This window comes from Henckelia pumila, chromosome 1 (assembly GCF_033568475.1).
Source record: "Henckelia pumila isolate YLH828 chromosome 1, ASM3356847v2, whole genome shotgun sequence".
Lineage (NCBI taxonomy): Eukaryota > Viridiplantae > Streptophyta > Magnoliopsida > Lamiales > Gesneriaceae > Henckelia > Henckelia pumila.
This window is the reverse complement of record NC_133120.1, coordinates 111750373-111770516: the sequence shown is the minus strand read 5'-3', so window position 1 is coordinate 111770516 and position 20144 is coordinate 111750373. Positions and strand designations below refer to the sequence as shown.

Sequence of the window (20144 nt, the reverse complement as noted above, 5' to 3'; positions counted from 1 at the left end):
GTAGGAATCCAGGGTTGCTGTTTCTGCAGAAGATGTTTTCTGAAGGTGTTGCTGACACCCTGGACAACACCTTGGATGAAGACTACCGAGTAAGCCAATCATATTCCTCTGTTTTTTTATACTGAGAATGCTGCAAACGATTGGCAACACTATGCCAATTGTGACTTCTTTGAGGACCCCATCATTGATTTGGAAGTATATGGCGCTCAAAATCTTGTAAGAATTTTCCAACTCAGGAATATGCTCTCTACTGTGACATATGCTACTCCTTACTATAGACCTATGGTCTTGGAATTCTACTGAAATTTGACTAAAGCTGTGTCGAACCCTCTTTCGCAAAATTTGGGAAAATTCATGTGAGGGTTCATATTTTTCGAGTTTAGTCCTACTGTGATTAATGGATTTTTTAACCCACCCGAGGTGGAAGAAGATGTGCAGCCTGCTCTGATAAGATAGCTTATGTTCTTCACAAGACTGCAATGAAGACTTGAACTCTTTCAAGAAACTCAACCTTTGTCACCAAGCATCAATCTGGTGTGATATTTGTTGTAGGAACTGGAGCAGCTTTGAACTTTGGAAAGCTTGTGTTTTACTACAGTTATGCAATATGCAAACTGTGAGTTGGTATCTTACATGCTCCAGTTTCCTTCTTTGATATTTGTTAAGCTAGTATCTCAATAGTTTGAAAAACGTAATGCTGAGCCTTTATCTGCTGTTGTTGAGGTTCTGAAGCTTGCACCTGCATTACTTAGAGGTAACATGAAATTTGACCTACCTTGGTCAGAAACAGGTGATGCTGTAGATGTTGTGGCAGATGTTGCCAACACCTCCCCTGCCACTGCCATATTTGTCCCTCCTACTTCAACAGCTGGATTCTATATTTATTCATTTCCAGATGCTGCATGTTGAACAGAAGATTTTACAAGCCAAAGCAGACATTGCTTACTATAAAGCTCGTCTATCTTAATATCGAATTTTTCTTGGTGTAGGTACCTCTTCTGGACAAAAAGGGGAAGAAGATGTAGAATCTGGTGGCTCTAGCTCTAATGGAGAAGATAGTGACTCTGACTCTGATGGAGAAGAAGCTAGTTCTGACGAAGCAAATGATGGATTGTCACAGAGCAATAAGTTTTAGTTTTTTTTTGTGGTTTAAGTTTATTTTGCTCTGCTCTGATTTGTCTTATGTTTTTGCTCTGATCTGGTTCTAATCAATTTTAGCTTGTTTGATTATAACTCTATGGTTTGTGCTTATAAGTTTTTTTTGCTCTGACTTAAGTGTTGTGAGGAGATGTTGGGAATATCCTCGACAACATCCAAGCTTTGACTAAGGGGGAGAATGTATTTTCGTATTCAGGGAGAGAATTGATATTCAGGAGAGTTGTGATGTGTGCTGAATTGATTAAATGTGTTTTGTAATTCACTTCTGAACATGTATTAAGTATTTTCTGATCTCTTCAAGTGTTGTGTGCAGGTGTTGCCAAAATTCTTGACAACACTCAGAATTGAAAGATCAAATTCAGGGGGAGAACTGATTTGAGAAGTTTGAACTCAGGGGGAGTTCTGAGAATTAATATTCAGGGGTAGTTGTTGAATTGGTTTTAGATGTTTTGTCCAGAAAGGCAAAAAAGGGGAGATTGAAAGGAATAATTATTCCTTGATATATTTCCATGTTTTGAAAGATTATAATATTGTGTTTTGCTTTTTCTAGGATTGATAGTTAATATTGAGTTTTCTATCTATATGTTTGATATATTTTAAACTAGGAAATGTTTTGATTTGAATTGAGATAATATAATATTCCTAGATTTAAAATACGGTTTCTTGGACTTGAAGTTTAGATCTTTTTAAATATCTAAGTGTTTGAGATATTTTAAATAGGAATTGTTTTATTATAGAATGATATATTCCTATATTTTAAATGGCTTAAATATTTATATATTTACTTGATTATTTTGTAGGAGATATTATGCACTTATCATAATATATCTCTATCTCCTAACTTATCTTTGTTTCCTTATCATTGTAGATTCAAGTTTGAATTAAGGAAACAAGATCAAAACTCTTTTTGGAGATAAGTTGACACGCTTAAATGGAAGAAAGAACGTAGAGATCTGCGGCTTGGAGAAAAACGAGAGAGCGCAGAAAAGAGAGATCAAGCCGTAGATGAGAATTTGAGTGTACAAAATAAAAGAGAGAGTGAGGCGACCAAGAGAGCTTTGAACGTACATTGTGAGAGACTTTAGCATACGCATAGAAGATCTGGAGAATCATAGAAAAGCTGAAGGACTCATAGTAGCTCTTGTCGTTGTTTTTCGTAGATGTCTTGAAGGTTTAGAGAGCACATGAAGATTGGAGATTGAAGTTTGCGTTGCTCTCGTATTTTGGCATCAAAGGGCCAACTCTATTCTCTTGATTTTCTTGTCTGCCTTCAGTAGATTTTTAGGAGTTGGTTTATTTGTTTTATCCTTTATTTTCTCACATGCTTTGAGAAAATTGATTTTTACAATAATTCACTAGTTTTAGGGTTTGTAAAACTCTTTGATTATTTTCTAGTGAAAGTTTTGCCCTGAGGCGCTGCAAGAGTATTTTATACTCTTGCTTAAATATTTGAGTCTGATTTGTTTGGTTGATTATCTATTTTATTCATGCTTTCAAAAATTATGATGCATGTTACTCAAGGTGTTATTGAAGATGTTGTCAACACCTAGTTATAACATCTGAATCTGTTTGTATGTGCAACATTTTATTACTTTAGTACTTGTGCATATTTACTCTTGAGTATTTTTATTGTTGGTTTACTATTGGTTTACTGTTACTATTCACGTTTTAATATTTTCGTTGCATGTTGTGTAGGATGTTGTCAACACCTAGTGACAACATCTGATTCTGATAATTTTTATGAACCATGATATCCCTTACAAAATATTCCTCTCATTTTCCACTTATATTTTCAATAATAAAAAATAATCGATATATAATTAGAAAGATTTGAAATGTCGCTTACTATAAAACTTTCACTTTAGGTGCTCCATATTTACGATTAAGGTAGTGTTTGGGAGAGCTTATAGGAAGCATTTATCAATTTTTCTTCACAAATTTTTAAAATTTAGTTAATAAAAGCTAAGAAGTGCTTTCTATAAGCTCTCTCAAACACTACCTGCGAAGAATTGCTTCGTAAAAGTTCTTCCAAACACCATCTTAATCGTAAATATGAAGCACCTATAGTGAAAGTCACTTCTCAGCTTTTTCTTTACAAAATTTAATAAAATTTCAAAATTTTGTTAAGAAAAAACTTAAAAGTGATTCCTAAAATCTCTACAAAACACTACCCGAGCATATTTGTTTAAAATATGTGTTAAAAATAATTTCTCGATAATTTTGTAGTATGCCGATTGCCCACTACTTTTTTCTTAATGGGCCTAAATCCTTACTACACAGTTCTCTGGCAAATAGTCCAGTACTAGAACTTAGAATCTAAGCCTAGCTTTAGGCTTAATTAGCCCAAACTAGTGTCCACGTAAAACGTGAAATGCCTGTATTGCTTTTCTGACCCAGTCCGTATGTTCTTAGCCCAAATTAATATTGCTCTCCACTCCACGTGTGAATAACTAAATTGCTTTTCTGGCCCAGTCCATAAGAAACAACCCAATGTAAATTTTCTATAATTTAGGGAGCAACAATAACACGAACAAATGCAAGGGTTCAATAAAAATGGTTGAATCATATTGAAACTAATTAAAGCATCTGCATTATATTAATTTTAATATATCATTTTGGTTACATCACATTTTATTATGAATTTGAGTTCTCAATCATTAAAAAATTTGACGATTCTTGGGTAATCACAAAAAAATTGCTATAGATTACCTTCAAATTTTTTCTTAAACCTAAAATATTTAGATTTTAAAATTTGTAATTGTCACCATGTAATTCTTGATTGATCAAGGGGTTGGACTATATCAAGTTTAGCATCGAACCAGATAATTGCAGAGAGCGAGCGGATAAAGGGCGACAAAATGTGCACAAAATATTGATTCAAAATATATATTGCAATAGGTAATGATTAATAGCTCATCTCACAATGATGTTCCAATTTTTTTAGATAAATTCTTGGTTTGAGGCTCAATTACATCAAATCCAATGGGAAAAACGGCTGTCTATTAAAAATTGTTTATATAAACATGTCGCTGTGGTGAGTGGTACTTCAAACAATTGCAAACTTGATATTTTTTAGGCATGAATATTGTTTGTTTCGCACTTTTGGGAGCAAAAATATTGATTAGGTTTCATAATCAATTTTCTCAACCCCTTGTTTCTAGATGGATTGCATATGTAACTTAGTTGCTCGAATATAAGTTCTAAGAAAATTTAACTTGAAAAAATCTTTCAACAGATAAAGTTTTTAACGGATCACAAAAATTATGTCGTCAAGCGTCGAAAAATCGTCTGAATCAGATTGACAGATGGAGAAATCGATTGATAGCGAGCTTGATCGTAGTAAAATAGTGAATGATTTGTTTTTTGGAGGAAACTCGACCGGAGGTCTTCAAATTGATTATCAATTTTTTTTTAATATTTATGAGTAAATTTTTTTTTTAAAAAAAACGGCGAGATTTTAAGTTTTTATCATGAGTGATTGTCTATTAATTTATAAGATGAAGTAATGAATATAAATACTAGTAATTTTCTTTTTCTTTTCTTTTTTTTTTTGAAACTTTCATGTACGTCTACGCTCGACTTAGATTTTATATTACAGCTAGGGGTGTTCATGGTTCGGATAACCGCCCGATCCGAACAGAAACCAAAAATTCGGTTCGAACCGAAAACCGAACCGAAAATTCGGTTCGGTTTTCGGTTTTCGGATTTCCGGATTTTCGATTTTTCGGTTCGGTTCGGTTTTTTTTCGCGGTTAACCGAATCGAACCGAAAAACCGTTTTTTTTTTTTTTTTTTTGCTTTTTTTTTTTTTTGAATTTGAATTTTTTTACCAATCAATTAATATGTACATCAATATTGTGTGCCCATAAAATTAATTTTATTGAAAAACTGAAATAACAAAAGTCATCCTTCGTTCTTTTTTTAAAAAAACATAATTGGTTTAATTAGTTATCTAATTATTCAAACATACTTGAATTATGAATTCAACTTGAAAAATGTATTGATTTAGTGATTTTAAAAAATATTGATTTTTGAAATAGAAATAATTAAAAATTAATGAAGTTATTTTATTATATTATATATACACATATTTGCATTATATATTACATTATTTTTATAAATTCAAAAATTATTATTATTAAAATTAAAAACGTTAGCAATTTTTTTTGTTTTAAATGCAGTTATTTTCAAATATATTTTTCGAAGTATTAAATCACAAATATTTGATTTAACCATTAATTTTTCCAAAAAATTATTTGAATAACTAAAAATATTTAGTTTTTTTTAAAAAAAAATTATTTTAATATTTTTTTCACAAAAACCGATTTTTAGAAAAAAAAAAAAAGTTCAAATTTTTTTTAAAAAAAAAAAAACCGAAAAACCGAAATAATTTCGGTTAAAAACCGAATCGAACCGCCCAGTTCGGTTCGGTTTTCGGTTTGGCTTTTCGGAGAACCGAAATTTCGGTTCGGTTCGGTCCAAACCGCCCGAATTAACACCCCTAATTACAGCTCCGGGCTCGAGTCCCGACTTCAAATTGGTTTTGTTAACTGAAAAGGGGAAGATACTCGTATATTTTACAATGTTTTAAAAAGTTTGATTAAGTCTCACTTAATCTTGCTTAAGCTTGAAACTTCTCTAAAACGCTTCACTTCGGCCAAAAGCGGTCAGACATAGGTTGACCATGTCAAGTGTCATTAATTACGCATAAATGTGATTTTTCTAAAAACCAAAATTGATTAATAAAACAAAAATAGATTATAAATTAGTGTTTTTACTAGTGAGTGATTGTTAGCAATGTTATAAATGTATAATATTGTATGACCAAGTGTAGCGATGATGTGAATGCAGAACATATTGAGGGATTTTACAGCTAATGTTTTAAATTAGACCAATTTATTTAGTTTATGTTCGATGACACGGGATATAAAGTGAATGATGAAATTAATTGAATTAGAATCTCACAAAGAATTAATGCATTACACTTGATTTGTTTGAGATGACTAAAATTATAGTTTAAATTAAAAACGTTTTTTTACGCTTAAGCATAACTTAAACTCGCAGCAATCGCGCTTAAGCTTAAAAAGCTTGAAGTTTGACACTCACGCTTCGATATGCTTCACGTCTTTTAGAATCTTGATATTTTATATTTTATATTATATTTATATTATATATATTATATATTATATATTATACTGTATATATTATAATTATAATTATAATATAATCCATCGTGGCTATATGTTAGTAGTACTGTATGCCTTTGGGCCTCGTACATAATCTTTTTGTCTCGTTCCTGCATGTGATCTTGAACTTTATTAATGCTTTTATTTATTTATCTAATCATAAAACTTTTTCTATTATAATATTATATTATATGCAATGTCAAGATCTCGTCTTGATGACAACAAGCTTCAGGCTTCACGATATATATATATATATATATATATATATATATATATGTATCAAAAATAAATATAGTATTGTATATGGATAACGGTTGCCCAGCACAGAAGACACGTGTGAATTCAAAATTAGAAACAAGTATACAATTGCATTGATTTCGATTTTCGAATGATAATATTGATAGTTATTTCTCTGCTTGGAAGTTGAAAATAATCTCATGTGAATTGGTGAAATTACCTATAATGCTAATGAATATCAATCTTTTTTGTTAAGAAATGAAATAATCGTAAATTTGCTCAAAGCTTCATCGATTTAATTAATGATACATTAACAATTAATCATATACAAAAAGAATAATCAAACCAATTTTTTTTTTTTTTTGAATAGTGCTCCGCTAGATCGATAAGATCAAAAATAAGATTTTGAGTATAAAATCTAAACATCTTTATTAATATGAACTTACAACCTATGTTTGAGTACTAAAAAATTATATATTTGTATCAGATCTAACACATTGGGTACTCAAATATCATATATGAGTACCATATTTTCAATGTTTTGTATCGATTTCCATCCAAATAAGATAAATGTGTTATTAATATCAATATTTTTTTAGTACTCGAAAATCATATATTTGTACTAGATCTAACACATTTGATACTCAAAATCTCATATATTAGTACCGTATTTCTAATATTTTGTATCGATTGTCATCTAAAGAAAACAAATGTGTCATTATATCAATATTTTCTTACATATTTGAGTACTCAAAAATCATAAATTAATACCAGATTTGAAACAATTGATACTCAAATATCATGTACTTGTATCATATTTTTCATATTTTGTACCAAATTTCATCCGAAACAAAACTTGTGGGCCAAGGAGTTTAAACAAAGTTTTTTTCTAACAGGGACTGATCACTGATTTATGTTTAGGTTTGGGGACTGAATTATAAATTATCTTCTTTTTTCTTTCAAAACCATACATATGCTTTACTTTTATACCAGACACCTTGCGTATTCTAGTAGATATTAAATAGTAAAATATTGGCATCTGCATTAAATGATACACTTGTGTATATGTATGTATTTTGGCATATTTTATACGAGCTTTAGATTTTAAATTTGCTCACATGGGAGATTACCATGGGATAACTTTTTGTACAATGGATTACGTCTCACTTAATTAATTTTATAGAAAAAAGTTGACCCTGAAGAAGACCCTATTTCACATAAGTGAGAGGTTCATTGACTCATGCGGAGATTAAATCGAGGGATGTGCACGAGCGGCAGGAACCTGAAAGAGTGAGCAACATGGTCAACCCCGAGAGCATAGCCCACAATATTTCAGCAAAAAATACGCTCCACACGAGGATCGAACCCGCAACACTGGAGAATCTCTTCTCACATCAATTCAGGTCTTACCAACTCGCTTATGCCTATATGAGCCACTTAATTAATTATATATTAAATTGAATAATGGATATATATAAATATTTTAAAAAAATGCATCTCAATCATTGATTACATAAATCTATCTAATATCTAATATCTAATATCAAGTATATGAAGACTAATATCTAAAGAATCTAATATCGTGCAAAAAAATATCTAAAGAATCTAAAAAAAATAAAATAAAAGAAATTCATCACTTAGTATAATTAGTAGTCGTTATCATTTTATGTGTATTATATAAACTTATAGATTAACCTAATATAATAGTCTGTAAATCAAACTAATTAATCAAGTTAATCCTTAAGAATATATTCATAGGGATTATTAGACTTTTGACCATTGATCAAACAATCGTCTACTTTTTTTTATGACGTGGGAACTCGTAACCGTTATCTTTCGATGCGCACCGGATAAACATCAAACATTCGTCTACTTGATCAATTCAAAAGGATTATAAATCTATAATCTATAATTTTATATAATATATGTATGTGTAATGAATCGATGAAATTATTATGCTTTTAGAATTTATCAACATCCACAGGAACTAATTGGGAACTCAATTATTGTAGTCAAAGAAAGTAAGTTGGGCATCCCGTGAATAAATGAATCAACTAACGTCACGTTTCAATAACCAAATTAATAGAAAACATTTTGGTGTTTGTATGTATCACAAATTCATATGGACAAATAACAATATGTTAGATTGAAGGTTGTTAAAAAATTTGAGAATTTGTTAGGTGAAAGGGGTTTTTGGGGGTTGGGGGCTGACGGCTGCCCCAAATTTTTATTTTTATTTTTCCAAAAAACAAATATATATAGGTACGATATTGGGTGATGGAAGCGGCTTATCTAACTAATTTTCAAAAAAATTTAATTATTATAAAATTGTATATAATAATAAAACAGAAAAACAATTAATATTTCCAAATTTCATTTAACTCTAATCCTTAACCCAATTTTCCAGTCATTTAATTTCTTTACAATTCTTAAATGTCACGCTCCGAGATCGAGACGCGGCACTGATATGGTTAAACAATTTAATATTGCAAGAATAAGCATCGTAGTTCATCAAAAGACCATAAAGTCAGTCTATTACATAAAACAGAATTGTCTTTTACAACTCAAAATAAGAATTCAAAAGCGATAACATAAGGAAAATCAACTTAGACAAATCCAAAAATTTTCTTGTCTAGAAACTTGATCACCAACCCCAAAATATGTCTTGTTCATCTTCATCAACTTGGTCTTCAATCTTATCTGGGGAGGGAAGTAAGGGGTGAGTATCTGGGAAAACACTCAGCAAGTGGAGGACGATCATACACCCAAATAATAGGACATATATAAACAAAAAATGGTTCTTGACATGACATGACCCAGAGCATGTCACGACATGGGTCAAGACATGATAGATACAATACTCAAACGAATCATTGAAACATACCAGCGGTGAAACATAAAAGTATAAATATGATATTGGAATTCATATAGATGTACATGATACGAATATACTTGTAAATATGATTCTGGATGTGAAATGTCTCAGGACGTGTCACGACATGAGTCAAGACATGGTAGAAACAATTCATGGTTCGGTTTTTTGTCTCCTATATGTTACTCCTCTAAGGGACGAGGTCATTGTTTTGGTTTTATACCCACCAAAGGGGGCCATAAGTACGATTTTATACCCATCGTACAGGGCCATAAGTACAATTTTATACCCACAGTACAGGGCCATAAGTACGATTTTATTCCCACCGTACAGGACCATAAGTAAGATTTTATACCCATCGTACAAGGCCGTAACATATCATATTTCTTTCCACTTCAAAATCAAATCATAACAGTGTCGTTTCGAAAAATCAAAGCATAACAAACGAATAACCAGAGTTGCTGAACATATACAAATCAGAGTACTCGAACACATGATGTACGATCGCATTGCAAAACCGAATGATTATTGTTCAAAGCGCAGACTTAAAGAAACTAAGAGCATATGAAAGGTGCCATAGAGAATAGAACGAATTTATACATATCAAAACATGAACGAGATGACGTACGATCAAATTTTAACGCAATATATAACATTTTAAAACATATGTAAGCCCACTTACTGTTCTTGAATCGAAAACGAGGTAAGATCCTCGATGCTCGAAAATCCTTGCTTCTTTGTGCTCGCTCAAGCGTGCTTCTTCCTACCAGATTGTTGTTCGAATTTAAACAGAGGTTTATGCTAATAGTTGGGCAGAGTGCCGCCCAAGAATCTCAAAAATCTGCAGCCTGGGGTTTCGAATTTGAGAGTTTTGCGTGGGGATTTTGGTGTGTTTATATTTGCAAAAATCAAACGTGAATATAGGCTGATGGGGAGGTGAATTTGTAGCCTATTTTGGGATTGAAATCAGTCATGAATATATGCAAAGTTTTGTCTTGATTTTTGCTTCTGATTGTTGGCTGATTTTCGGTCCTTATTATGGCCATCATATGCCTTGAAAAATGAAATAATACAACTTCCGAGTTTGAGTGATTGTGCCTCCAGTTGAAAGCTCCTTGGATGGTAAGCTTCGAATATTTGGGTTTCACACTAAATCTCTAATTTCTTCTTGCCTAATTTCATTTTCTTTTATTGGTTTATCCCCTATTTCATGCCAAAAATCTTTAAGTGATGTAGTAGGCGGTCTTTATTGTTTTTATATTTATCTTATCCACTTTTAAGATATATATATATAGAAATGTAGCCTCGAACCCCATATATAGGCAGAGTTCGGAAGCTCCAAACCCGAGTTCGGACCTTTCGAACTCTGTATGTGTGACACGTTTTCGATTGCCGAAGTTCGGATGTTCGGATCACATTTCGAAGGTTCCGAACTCTGCATGCAGTGGATGAGTCATCGATGCCTAGACAGTTCACTGATAGCTGGCTTCGAAAGCTCCAATCAGGAATTCAAACCTTTCGATCTACCACGTCGCTTGTATCCAACCCTGACCCCATCGACTTACTTGTCTAGCAGGGATGGGACGTTCCGAATTGATTATATGCTTCCAAACTCAAACTGTGCTTTCGAAGTAAGAGTTCGGACCTTTCGAACTGCTTTGCATTCGAACTTGTCAAGGGTCCAGTTCGATGCTTCCGAAGCTTACAATTCATAGCGTAATTCCAATTAATCCATTGATTTTTTAAATTAGTAACCCTTGATCATATTTAAACTTAAACCAGAGTACGAGTTACAACTCACATGATTGGATGCGAATACTTTTTTCCCTCATTGCATTGGATTATATATATCACGCCAATTTCCAAAATTTAGAAATTCATAGATAATTTTTGGAAGGTAGCAATGTTCTAAAAAGAGTTAGGCGGTAGGCGGGCATTCACCCACTGTCTAGCGTCTAGACGCTTAGGCAGCCGCCTAGACGGTTTTTAATTTTTAGCTTAAATATTTAATTATTCTAATCCGATCTATCTCAATATTTCTCCAATAATTCTGTTTTATCGAATTCACCTGCCTAAGTGGTGTTTTTTTCTTTTAAATATCTAATTATTCTCGTTCATCTTAATATTTCTCCAATAATTTCTCTTTATCGAATTTAAACTCGAATTACATGACATATTTCTCGTTTTCATTCGATACAAATTTATGGACAAATATGTCAAATAATGTTTTTTAAAAAAACTAAAATAAAAAATATTATATGTTAATCTAGGCGGCCGTCTAGACGGATTTTGAGGCGTCTAGGCGAAGATTAGGCGGCCTAGACTGTCAATTAATGTAATAACTCCTAAAAGCTTCAACTGTCTAAAAATCGAGGCGGTGAGCAACAGCCTAGCGCCTAGACGCCGCCTAAGTGGTCTTAGACGCCGCCTTTTAGAACACTGTAAAATAGTTATGATCAATGTTTGAGATTTTCGTAGAGCGTGTTAACACATGTAATATTATGTTTAATTAATTTTATTTGCACGCGGTGCGTATATATATAAAAATATTTTATTGTTTTTATTATATATATATATATATATATATATTGCTAATTAATTTCATATTAATTTCAAGATTATGTGGTGAATTAAATATTAAAAAATTTATATAAATATAAAATAAAATTAAAAATTGTAAAAGAGGATATGGATATGATATTATAATTATAGATAATTACAAATAAGTAGATATCATGCATAGTGATAAATATAAACATTTAAAAACCAATTTTATAAAATATTATAGGAACTTTTTGTGAGAATGATGAGATTCCTAGATATATACTCAAGTTTTGCAATAATTTAAGTGAAAAAACAACAGCAAATTTGTGATAAATCCCTACTAGTAAACATAAATTCCTCCTCAGTCTCCAAGTCAGTAATTATTTGTTCTAAATCCCTGACATAAGGCTGCTATTTGTTACAACTCCCTATTTGGGTCAGTTTACAAAAATGCCCCTAAAATTTATTTAAACACCCAACACTATCCCTCACTTTATTTTTCAAATAAACAAAAAACAAGAAAACAGAGACGATCGGTAGTTTCCCTCCCTCACCCAACCGATTCTTCCCGCAGGAAAGCAATGATCTTTTGCGACAAGTTTTTGAGATCAGAAAATGGCACCATTGACTAGACGAAGCAGACACTCAAAAGATAAGTCAGTTGAAGGAGCTTCTAGAGTCCGGAAGGAAAAGAAATCTAGCACGGTGAAGAAGTCGAAAAAATCAAAAATAGGTGAACCATGTTTTAAATTTGTTAAATTGGCCGCTATATATGATTAGTCTCTCGAGTAACTGAGAAAAATTGTTCGTTTAGAGGAATAATTTGGTCCTCATTGTAAGAATCTTTAATATTTATGTGTTTCCATTATTTTTAGGGTTTCGTGGCTCAATTGTCTTAGTACCGTTCTTGTTTGCATATATTTTTCGAAACATTCGCATCATTATTCCTAAATTTTGTATTTAATTTTGACAGTTCCTCAGTTTAAATTATTGATCCCCAATTTTTAGGGTTTTGTTCTTGAAATTGTTTTTGAAGTATATCTTCATAAATGAATTCTATATTGTTATGTTGTTGTGATGTTTGTGATTTATTGCATATATATTCAATAATGTTATATTGTTGAAGACAATTGATAAATTTCTGTATAAAAGTATCCAATTGTTCCCAAATTTGAAGTTTTTGTTCTTTTCCATGCAATATTCCATTCTGTTATTTTTATAATGTAAAATTTTTGTAATGATTTTTAAATATTAGAAATGGCTGATGAAGAGGAAATATGTGATGATTTTGAGTCGATCAAAAGTGGCAAGGTTATATTTACTCGATGTTCTCCCGCCTATTGTAAAAAAATAATGGAGGAGTTGAAGGTGGTCATAGGGAATGAACAAATGAGCAGAATAAAAAAAACTCCATTTGGTAAATGGAAAGACATGTCTATTCTACCTGTGAGTAGTGGCAGGGTTGACTATCTGTTTAAAAGATTTGATAGTCCTTCATGCTCGTTCGTTGTTGGTGGCGATATTTTCATTCCTTTCACATCAAGAGACTTCTCAATCGTGCTTGATTTGCATCAGAGAGGTCAACAAGTTGATCTGGACCTCAAGCTTGAATCAAGCTTTCTTTCTCGGCATTTCGGAGGGAAAATAAGCAACACTCATAGGATCGTTATAAAAAAAAAAGCTTGTTTTCCTTGCGAGTAGTAATATCGAAGCTGACATTGATGACTTTGTTCGAATGTTCATTTTGTTCATATTTAATTCTGTAATATTCTCGACTGGTAATTAAATTACTCCTGCTTTTATCTTTCCCTATATTGATGAACTGAGCACTTTTTTTGAGTTTGGATGGGGAGATGCTGCGTTTAGGTTTTTATACCGAGAATTGGACAATCAAGCGAGTAAATTGTATTTGGATGGTTGCACGGCTGGTTTGATGGTTAGTATATAATTATCTGAGTTATTGTGCTATTAATTTGTTGAATTTGTTTACTTATATGATTTTTTGCTTAGGCTTGGTTCTATGAAAGAGTGTCGTCATTAGCCGTCCCTCGTGGTGTTCATATCTGCCCCCGCCTGTTTCGTTTCGAAAAAAGCAAGATCAAGTTGGATGCTGTGAAAGCTGAAGTGGCTTTTGATGCCATATCGTCAACCAAGGTATCTTCTATTTTACTAATCATATTTCGAATGCTGGAGGTTTGCATGATATATATTTGTTTTTGGATCAGGTTTTGTCGATTCATCCCTTTCCTGAAGAGGAAATGTTGTTGGAGAACAAGGTAATTTGAGTAGCAACCTTCATTTCACGTTTTAAAAATAAGAAATATTCTTCATTAACTTCTTTGTTGTTGTAGTTGTTGCTGCTGGTTTCAAAGGACAAGGAGGCAGCAGAGATAATTGTGAACTCCAAAAAATTATGAATAAACAAATTGCTGAGATTAAAATGTTGAAAAGAATTTGTACACAGCTGAAACGTGAGAGAGTTGGCGCTAAGAGGAAGCTGTTTGATTTGAAAGAAAATCTAGATTTGGAGAAAGAATTTTCTCGAAATCGCAAAGGCAAGGACATTGTAGTTGATAATGATCTGAGTGTTGATGACGCTGCTGATGGAATGAATGAAACCGATGAGCAAGAGGAGTTGAGTGCGAGTCATGACCTATGGGGTAATTTAAATGATTTTGTTGATGTGCCTGTCAAAAATTGTGTTGATTTATCTGAAAATTTGAATGCAGAAGGTGAGGTTGTTTAGAAATTGGTTGAGACAAAAATTTCAGATATTGGTGAATTGAAGAAGGGTGAAGATGTATGTGCTGACGGATTGGGTAAGGGAAAGGGTGTGGCTGGTTTGAGATGAAAGAAAGTATAGGTGTTGATGACTTGGGGGATGGAAAAGGTGTTGTTGGTGCTGAGCTTGAGAGGGATAAAAATGAAGAAAGTGGTGACATGGAAATGAAAAAAAGCAAAGCAGATGGAGAGAATTCTCTTAACGGATCATGTGACGGTAGTAGTGAAGATCTGAATGAGATTGATAAGTTGTTGGATAATATTGTAAAAAAAGTGGTTAAAGAGAATAATGTTTCTGCGGGTGATATTTCAACCAACGTGGTTGAACGAGACTGACGATAATTCTGAGAAGGTTGAGGAAATCATTAATTTTCAATCTTCTGTTGTCGATAATGTCAGAACGAGGGGTGATCGGGTAAAGAAAAGAAAACCGTCAATGTTTGTGACTCCACCCAGTACCACGCCAAAGAGGAAGGGAAGAAAAAAGGTTTAACTTTGATAGAAACCTTCCTTTAACCTTGATTATTTGATATTGAAGTCCTATATTTTAATTCGTGGAAATCTTTATTATTTTTTACCATCTTTGTGTATTCTGACGTAGGCAAATAAAGTAATTGATGTTGACGAGCTACCTGATAACGACTTGAGTAAGGCTTGGACTGGTGAATATCAAGGTAGAACAGATTTCTGTGAACATGAAGAAGCCACCGACGAAGAGAAAAAATTGTTGAAAGAATATCTTTTGAGTGATGACATAGCGTATGACTTTCTATCTGAAAGATCGTGTATTAATTTTAATCTTTTTTTGGGATCTTTTTTTAATACAAAATAATTCGTATTTTCTTGTAGTGTTGATGTTTGGCTAGACGGAATTGTCCATTTACCAGGGTCCGTTTTCTGTGATTTCTTGTTTGGTAAGCTTGTTAGTCATGAGATTATAAATGTTCAAATGCGGATGATGGAAAAATTCAGTGTGGATAATGGAAATGAAATATTTTGCATGGACACTTTGGTGCAGGTTAGTAAAATTTTAATATTTGACGTTTGATATACTATACACTTGAGTTAGTTTTTCATTTTTCTTGTTCTTCCATTTGCAGGCAGAATTGTTTGAGCACCTCAAAAAATTTGGAAAAAAAATGAAGGTTCAAAATAATGATTACGACTCCTTTTTTTCGCGACTATCTTCTGCCTCAAAGTTATTTTTGCAGAAAATGAATGGTGATTTGTTTAAGAGATGCAAATACCTCATTTTTCCAATCAATAGCAGAGCGCATTGGTTTCTGCTAGTGTTTCACGCAAAGGAAGGGGTGTTCAAAATGTGAAATTCACTTCCCGATTCGTTCAGCCTAGGGGCATGTAGAACGTTGGTGAGTTTTTGTTGTGTCATGTTATGTGAATTGTATAAATGTGTATTGATAATATTTATCTTTGAAGGCACGTTTTTTGGTTGGTTGGGTTCATCATCATTCAAATTTCATCATACCCGACTCCGCTGTGTTGAGGGAACGTATGCGTCATCAAGGTGAAACACTTGACTGTGGTGTTTATGCATGCATGTGGATAGAGTGTCTAGCCCGTGACTCAGATGAAATGTGGACATATCAAAATACTGTGAAGATGGACACCTATCGTGCAAGACTGGCTGCAAGTATTTTATGTCACGAAAGGGGAATGCTGAAAAACAACTTTGATTAACATGTATAGTCTTTGTATGCTTTTATGGTTTATGGAGATACAGTATGTAAGTATGTTTAAAAATTGTGCCCCACTTTGTCTATGGTGTAGGAGGAATACATTGATAATTCACCGTTTGTGGATGTCCACTAACAACCAATATATACTATTGTGGTATATTTTCCTAATTCCATACTTGAGAGTTGTTTGATGTGATTTATTCTAGTCTAAGACACCAATTTGTGGACTTCCACTTAGTATAATTTCACTCTTCTATAATAACACGAGACTCTGAGATCGAGCACAACTAGTAAACAATAATGGGATAATCATAACTTAATCGAGAACAATTCGTTCTGATTGTAGGACATACATTGTGTGACATGAGGATCTCACTCTCCTATTGGAAGTGTCTTTGGATCAAAATGTCAGTTAAGTAGAACAATTACATATAAATTAAGAATAATCCTCCCGAAATATGGCACAATATGATTTTTCCTTGTGAACATGCTCCAATAATTACATATAAATTGATTGTGGTGTTTTTGCATGAATGTGGGTAGAGTGTCTAGCCCGTGACTCGGCTGAGATGTGGGAATATCAGAATACAGTGAAAATGGACACATATCGTGCTCGACTAGCTGCAAGTATTTTATCACACTCCCCTAGTGGAAGTATCTTAGGATCAAAATGTCAGTTATGTAGAACAATCCAATATGAATTTGGAACCATCACCCAAGTGTTCCACTCCAATATGGTACAATACGGTGCATGACACAAGTGGAGAGGAGTGTTCAATCCTTAGAGATTGGTGGAACCATCACCCAAGTGTTCCAATTGTAGGACAAACACATGTTTAATATGATTTTTTCTCGTCTTTAAGGACAATCATTTACTCTAATTCCACTCATCTTTAAAAACAAGTCAGTGAGAGATCGAGCACAACTAGTACGCATGGATGGGATAAATATTATTTAATCGAGAACAATTCGTTCTGATTGTAGGACATACATTGTGGGCCATGAGGATTACACTTTCCTAGTGAAAGTGTCTTTGGATCAAAATGTCAGTTATGTAGAACAATTACATATAAATTGAGAATAATCCTCCCGAAATACGGCACAATATGATTTGTCCTTGTGAACATGCTCCAAGATTGTACAATACGCTGCATGACACAAGTGAAGAGGATATTTCAATCTATAGAGATTGGTGGAACCATCACCCAAGTGTTTGTCTTGTAATGGCTTGTGCCCCACTTTGTCTATGGTGTAGGAGGAATACATTGATAATTCACCATTTGTGGATGTCCACTAACAACCAATGTATACTATTGTGGTATATTTTTTGAATTCCAAACTTGAGAGTTGTTTGATGTGATTGTTTCTCGTTTAATACACCAATTTGTGGACTTCCACTTGGTATAATTCCACTCATCTATAATATCACGAGACTCTGAGATCGAGCACAACTAGTAAACAATAATGGGATAATCGTCACTTAATAGAGAATAATTCGTTCTGATTGTAGGACAACCATTGTGTGACATGAGGATCTCACTCTCCTATTGGAAGTGTTTTTGGATCAAAATGTCAGTTATGTAGAACAATTACATATAAATTGAGAATAATCCTCCCGAAATACGGCACAATATGATTTGTCCTTGTGAACATGCTCCAAGATGGTATAATACGCTGCATGACATAAGTGAAGAGGATATTTCAATCTATATAGATTGATGGAACCATCACCCAAGTGTTTGTCTTGTAATGGCTTGTGCCCCACTTTGTCTATGATGTAGGAGGAATACATTGATAATTCACCATTTGTGGATGTCCACTAACAACCATTGTATACTATTGTGGTATATTTTTCGAATTCCAAACTTGAGAGTTGTTTGATGTGATTGTTTCTCGTCTAATACACCAATTTGTGGACTTCCACTTGGTATAATTTCACTCTTCTATATTAACACGATACTCTGAGATCGAGCACAACTAGTAAACAATAATGGGATAATCATAACTTAATCGAGAACAATTCGTTCTGATTGTAGGACAACCATTGTGTGACATGAGGATCACACTCCCCTATTGGAAGTGTCTTTGGATCAAAATGTCTATTATGTAGAACAATTACATATAAATTGAGAATAATCCTCCCGAAATACGGCACAATATGATTTGTCCTTGTGAACATGCTCCAAGATGGTACAATACGCTGCATGACACACATTGTGGGCCACGAGCAACACACTACTTTAGTGGAAATTGACCAATCAAATACTTTAACCACCACCTACCCCCTCATTATTAAGCTTTATCGGTACACTTCGTCTCTTCCATTAGCTTCTTGGTTTCAGTTTGGTTAGGGTTTTGCTTTTCGAAATAAAATTTCAATTCTCAAGATCTAGCACAATGGAAATGAAGATTACACCACAATGTATATGTGGTTTTGGAGAAATGATATTACGAAGAGCCGGACCACGTTCGACCTGCCCTGGGGAGTTGTATTACCTCTGTCCTCGTGAGCTGCAACATCAAAATCGCTTTTTCTGGTACGATGATTATCACGGTGAATCTCTTCAGAAATCGTCAATGTAGTAGCCCGTAACCAAAATCAGTAATTAAGGAATTAATCATAATTACTTGGATAGAGTTCGGAAGCTCCGAAGGTGAGTTCGAAAGTTCCGAACAGGATCGGAAGCTCCGATACAGGATCGGAAGCTCCGATGGTATTTTGTCAGGCATGACGTGTGGCAAGATCGGAAGCTCCGATCAGGATCGGAAGCTCCGATCACCCCTATCCGAAGTCAACAAGTGATATTTTGACACGTGGCAGATCAGGATCTTTGAAAGCTCCGATGGCAGGATCGGACGTTCCGATCGAGGATCGGAGGTTCCGATCGTTGTCTATAAATAGAAGGCCAAGAATTCATTTTCAATTGCCAATTCCGGATTTCCTCTCTACTCTAGTCGTATTCGAGTTGTTCTAGCCTTCCTAGGCTTGACCCGGGAGTCGTCAAGGTGTTCGATAGTCGTAGCGGAGTTGTGCCCAAGTTCTGGAGGCATAAACATCAAAGGGCTAACGATGGACGAAGGTATAGCTTTTGCTTCCTAAAAATATTTAGGAGTATGCTTTAGCGTAGTTAAGGCTTTTAGAGCGCTATAATGATAGTAGTATCATTTGGCAGTGTAGAGCAGACTATAGGCGTGGACCTAGAGTTGGTAGAGCTTGCACTGATTTGAGGTACGGATGTACTGTTCGAGATATCCTGACTGAGTATGCATGTGTTATGTGACTGCATGGTTTATATGTCATTGATTTATGCTGCATTCATTTGCATACTGAGCTATCTCCTTCGAGATGTCTGTTAGTAGGGTTTTTCCCTATCCTGTTAGTGGTTGGACTTCCATCGATTTGGGTCCGGCATATCCACTTGTATTATGGTATGGGAGCCACCTCCTGAAGCGACGGCATAGCGTGCTACAAACCAGGGCCCGGTCTGTCTCTGTTATTTGATCCTTGACCTCGAGTTTATAGGGAGTTCACTTTGCATGCATGTATACTCATACTCTCGTACTGAGCGTTTTATGCTCACGTCTCATACTCTGTGTTTCTGGACACCCTATTCCATGGGGCAGGTTTGCGATTGGACGAGGCTGGGGGATCCAAGAGAGGCTAAGCAGT

General features: G+C 33.9%; 1 long non-coding RNA gene across 1 annotated transcript; it reads left to right on the top strand.

Moving 5' to 3' along the window:
* The first annotated feature begins 13743 nt into the window (after positions 1–13743).
* On the top strand, positions 13744–14282 carry LOC140876197 (uncharacterized). Its single transcript, XR_012148703.1, has 3 exons — positions 13744–13932; positions 14007–14150; positions 14222–14282. It is a non-coding gene; the product is annotated as an uncharacterized lncRNA (long non-coding RNA).
* The last annotated feature ends 5862 nt before the right edge of the window (positions 14283–20144 follow it).